General features: G+C 37.2%; 1 pseudogene; it reads right to left on the bottom strand.

The window, feature by feature from the left end:
- The window catches only part of LOC102880615, a 75,078-nt pseudogene extending 72,968 nt beyond the window's left edge, over nt 1-2,110 (bottom strand).
- Between the last annotated feature and the right edge of the window lie 3,588 nt (nt 2,111-5,698).

Genomic DNA, 5,698 nt, shown 5'->3' with positions numbered 1-5,698 from the left:
AGTGTGGCAAGGTCATATAAACATCCTGTAGTAATTTCTGGTGGCCACTATGACCAGAGAGCAGCCTTCAGTCAATAGCCAACAAAAAGCCAGGCCTCTCATTCAAACAGCTTTAAGGAAATGAATTCTGCCAATAAGCTGAATAAGCTTGGCACCAGATTCTTTTCAGTTGAACCTCCAGATGAGAACACAGCCCAGAAACTCTTAGAGTGCAGCCTTAGGATGTGTTTTATAGACTAAGTAGGACTTGCAGATAAATTGGATGTGGATGCAGTTGAAGGAGGGTCTGAAAGAGGAGAGAATCAAGAAAGATCTAGTTTGATTTTGACACTGTATGGTGATTTACTAAACTAGGAAAGACCATGAGCTCATGAACTTGAGAATCAAGAATTCCATATTCACTGTACTAAGTTTGACATGCCTGATACCTGTTAGAGGAAATGTTTAAATTTAAAAACTCATAAAAAACTGCAGAACAAACAATAAATATTCTCCCTATTATTCCCTACAGCCTTCCACTTAACCCAATACTAGACAATTTCTAGTGAAAACTCTATTAAAAAGTTTTGTTTTTTTTTTCTCTGTGGCAATACCTGAGATAACTAGCTGGTACTATACTGTATTTGGTTCTCCTGTTTTAATTTCATAAATACATGAATTTATGAAGTAAAATCCATTCCTAAAATTCAATTTCACTAACTCTTCCATTGACCTTTTAAGCTTTCTAGATTCCTATTCAAATCTACAAGTCAGGGAGTTTTAAAATCTTATACAGAGACTAAGAAAAATGTCTTTTTTCTAGGTTTTGTTAAGACATAGGTGAGGTTAAAGTCTTCTAATTAGCCATCCTACAGCTGCGTCCTCTCATTTGCAACCAAATGACACTCAACTAAAAGGAGAAATTCTCCTCCTGTGACTTCTCAGAAATTATTTAGAAATTACTTAGAATCTAATTTTTACACCCAAGGAGCCTAGTAGGAAGCAGTCAGGCTCATTACGGCTTATCAGAAATTACTTTTTGTCTCAAGTCGTTTTCTACCCTGAAAGGCCAATTTTGATAAGAAGTAAAGATTTGAGTCAACAAGAGGGGGAAAATCGTTACAAGCAGTGATCAATGAAGCCAAGCTATCCAGGCTTATTTAGAGTTGCCGAGAAATTTTGTTGCCAATGACCAAATCTTACAAAATAATAAGTACCCTACTCTAAATGTGCTTTGAAAGCACCGAAGGAAAATCATATATCTGCTATAATTAAAACTATACCATGGTGCTCTATGTTTGAGTAAAGTATAAGATGCAGCAAAGACAACTGAAAATAGGTGATTCGTTAAGTGTTCTGTGACTGTGGGCTTTTTTTCTTTGTTTCCAGCCTTTTGTGTAGATAATATTGGGGGAGGGAGCACTGAAATATATGGCAAAAATGCCATAATTTTTATTTAAGCCAAAATAGAATCATCAAATTGTGTAAATAACAAATCTCAGATTTGGTAAATTACATATTTAGTAAATGTTGCAAATACGTTTCTAAAATGTTTGTTACCAGTAATTATCTTAACATACAAAAGAAGATATAATGACCTAGAAACTGATTCAACTAAATTTACCTTGATATTATGAAATTACTATTAATATTTGCCCTAAACAGCCATACTAAGTCCTTTCCATGACCCACAAGACCCCACATGGTCTAACTCCTGCCTACTTCATCTTCCTGCTTTTTCCCAACCATTCCCTTTCCCTCACTCTGCTCCAGCCCTACTGGCTTTCTTGCTCCTTCTTGAACAAACTTACTTCCATCTTAGGGCCTTTGTACTTGCTCTTCTCTCTGCTTGGACCACTCTCCCCTTGATCTTCATATCGCTGCCTTTTTTCAATTCTTAGTTTCAACGTGACCATCTCAGAGAGACCTTTGGTGACCACTACACTCCCATTTCTACCACCCATAACAGTTATTATCCATCTCATCATACCATCATTATTTCTGCAAAACAGACAAATCACAGCCTGAATTATCTTTATTTATTGGACTACACACGTTGTGTGCATGTGTACGCACACACACGCAAATGTAAACTCCATGAACACACAGACCTAATACCCTTCACCGCCATTATATCGGTAGAATCTGAAATATCACCATGTAAAGTAGGCATTCTTTAACATTTGTTGGACATATGTTTAAGTCAAGTATGATAGAACAAGAATCTGAAGTTTGTCAAATTTGATAATCCTGTAACAGTATTATAGATAGCATGGAACCAGTCTTTCCAGTGTTAAAATTAGTAATAGTAGTAATAATAATAATAATAATAATAATAACTCCTCTAAATAAATTCTTATTAATGGAGTGAGGTGTACAGGCTGTTGGAAAGAGGCTTCATTTTGGAAATTTAATTACTTTCTGTCTTTGGATGAGTCATTCTATTTGGAATGGAAATCTGGTCCTCACATGTTAATTTAAGGATGAGCTTAAGGTCATCCTTAGTCACAGAAAAATAGTCCCAAAAGGATTAAGTCTGTAAGATTAGAACTTCCACAGGCATGACACATTTGTAAAATATGTGAGGAATGAATGTGTTTCTGTTTGCATACTCACGTTTATATTATGGTGGAGGAAAAAGGCTGTAGATGTGCATTATTCAATTCAATGCATACCAGATTTGATCCTGCTACATGAGCAAGACAGTGCTTGTGCATTATCAGAGTATATTGAATATTCATAAGGCACTATTTGGTAATTCTAGATATTGATTTTTTTTTTTTGGACTTTACATCCATCTAGCATGATTTATTTCAAATCTTGGTACTGCCATGTAGTTTTTCCAGGCCACTTCAATATGATATGTTCTCTCCATTTCTCTAACATCCCGTAGCAATTATCTATAATTAACTGTGTTCTGTCTTGTGCCATTTTTGCTGTCATGAACTCTTACTTGGGGTTCTTTTTGTTTTGATTGTTTAGAGCTATTATTTAAAATTTCAGACATTATGTCTAAACTCCCTAACTAGATTTTTAAGACAGAGATAACACTTTAAACCTTTTTTATTCCTCACAATCTCTACACTGTGCCTTACATAGCAGGAAAGGAATATAGATATTTCATGACCAGTGATTCTGAGAGGATGAGTGCCTCACCCCCACATGCCCCATCTCAGCCTCTCTTTTTTCAGATGGGAAATATATAGGTGTTTTTGAGAAAACTGAAGCTCTTCCAACAGTGGCTATGAGTATTGATCTGGAGCTACACTATTATTACCCTAGACATAAACATATTTCTTGCTTCTCTGCCATCAGAGTTTAAATTCTTAGCTATAATGAACTAGAGTTAAGGCTACCAAGTCTTTTGGGTTCTCATATAAAACAAAACCACATTAGTTGTAGTGGTTTGTTATGGTTTTTTTTTTTTTTTTCCTGTTTCTGTGAGCCATAGCAAATTGTGATCACTCTGTTTACAATGAAGAGATAAAAGGCTTTCTCTTTTTCATTATGAAGGTTAGGCAAGAATGCAGGTAATTTTATCTCATGCATAGATTACTTAATTCACCCTCAATGGAGAGAGGGAAAGGCTGAAGTAAAGTCAAAACCTGATCTTCAAGAACCAGGTCTTCCTGGCCCTGTATGTTGCTCCTCTGGCTTGTAATTTATTAAATCCCATAGCAAAACAGATGGCATTGAAAGAGGCATGTGGACAGAAAGAAAATGTCTGACCACAAAGAGCTGTAGCTATCAGACCAATTCAATAATAAATTTGGATGTGGGAAAGATTTTTTTTTTTTTTTTAAGGAAAGAATCTTTGGTAAGTAAATAAGAATACCTCAGATTCAAGAAGAGATAGTAATAATCCACTAGAGCAATAATAGAAACAACCAGGATCTAAATCTAATTAGTTTTTCATTTTAGTATGAGATTTTCAGTTGCAAGCTGGTTTACACAGTGAACTCTGCATGGGGCTTGTCATTTTCTCCTTGAAATACCACTCAAGCTGTTCTTCAGAGACTCCACAATGTTCTACCTGGTCCTTCACAATCATCCAATTATGCACATCCTTTTCTTCATGATTCAAAGCCTTCTCCTCTATAAACTCTTTCCTAATCACCTCTGCCCATAGCAAATTCTTTGATTCAAATCCTGTAGCCCATACTTCATATAATTCTCATTTAAATCTGAACAAATCCAGTGGATTTTCATATATTTCCAAATAGAAGGTAGTGTCGACTAAAGCATTTTATATCTTTCAAAGCACAAGAGCTGCATGGCTACAGACTATATTGGTGGCATACAAAAGCCATTCCATTGGGGCCCAAAGAGACAGATTTTAAAGTTAGACAAACAGTCCTTTCCTCCTCCTAGTTAATTGTGTGACTGTAATTTGCTGTAACAAATTATCACAGACTGAGTGGCTTAAAACATAAATGCGTGTGTGCTTTCACAGTTCTAGAGGCTGGAAGTCTGAAAACAAGGTGTCGGCAAAGCCTCACTCCTCCGAAGGCCTCAGGGAAAATCTATTCCTTGTCTCTTCCAGTTTCTGGGGGCTCCAGGCTTGTGGCCACACCACTGCAATCTTCACTTCTGTTATCACATTGCCTCCTCCTCTTTTGTGTATCTTCCATTCCGTGTGTCCGTCCCAAACTCTCTTTGTTGCTCTCTTAGAAGGATACGTGTGATTACCTTGAGAGACCACCTGAATAATTCCAAATAAACTCCTCTTGGGATCCTTAACCACAGCTTTTCCCCTGTAAGATAATAGTCACAGGTTCCAGGGGTTAGGATACAGATGTATCTTTTAGGGGCCACCATTCAGCTTATGTAGTGACTTTAATAAGAGGTTTCATTTTTTTGAGCTACAATTCCTCATCAGTAAGATGAAGACAGTGACCTTTCATTATCATAGCTGTTAAGTATATTTTCCATGTAAAACATGTTTTGTAGGGTCACATAATGGTTAAAAGTATTTCTCTGGATGAACCACTCACTGCTATGATAAGAAACTCAGTCCCTGAAGCACCCTGGCCCTAGAGGTGTCTCATATGTGCTCATTAAGAAATTTATTCAATTATCATATTATATCAGCCATCCCCTCACCCCATTCTGCTTCATATGCCTTTGGCAATGCCTGTCTTCTTTGCTTTATGCCAAACCACTGCTCCCAGTGCCCAGGTCCATGTGAAGGGACAAGCTTCCTGATACCCCAAGATCTGCCAGCAGTGTGTTCCAGAGCCAGGTGTGACTCTCACTATTCTGAGATTATTGGTTTGAGAAGCTGCTGGTATGCTGCCATGGTAGGTTATGTGCTGCCACCACTGTGGTGTGGCTGGTTTACTCGAGCTCTCAAGGTGCCAAGATCATAATGTGTTTTTCGTAGTCTTCCTTGTGCACAAACCACCCTGCCCAAATGGAAAGACTGTCTTCTCTTTCTCTCCTATTTAATTTAAATACCTCTTTAATAGGTCACTACCATACATACATGAGTCCATGCACACTTAGGTCAGAACACATATCAAGGTGACAGTCCTAAAGATTACCCTATCCCATTGATAATGAGATATTATGGACCATGTGTGTTTGCCTGAAGTAGTACTCTCTTAAGAGATTCTTAAGTCCCTTGGGCAAATAGACAGAGAATTCCACAAGTTTGCCAGATATGTAAAAATTCTAGTGATACTTAGAGCTGAGAACACTCCATTCCTTTTCCACACAC

Source organism: Pteropus alecto, unplaced genomic scaffold (genome assembly GCF_000325575.1).
Source record: "Pteropus alecto unplaced genomic scaffold, ASM32557v1 scaffold86, whole genome shotgun sequence".
Classification (NCBI taxonomy): domain Eukaryota; kingdom Metazoa; phylum Chordata; class Mammalia; order Chiroptera; family Pteropodidae; genus Pteropus; species Pteropus alecto.
Note: the sequence above shows the minus strand (reverse complement) of the source record. Positions and strands in the feature narration are given on the sequence as shown.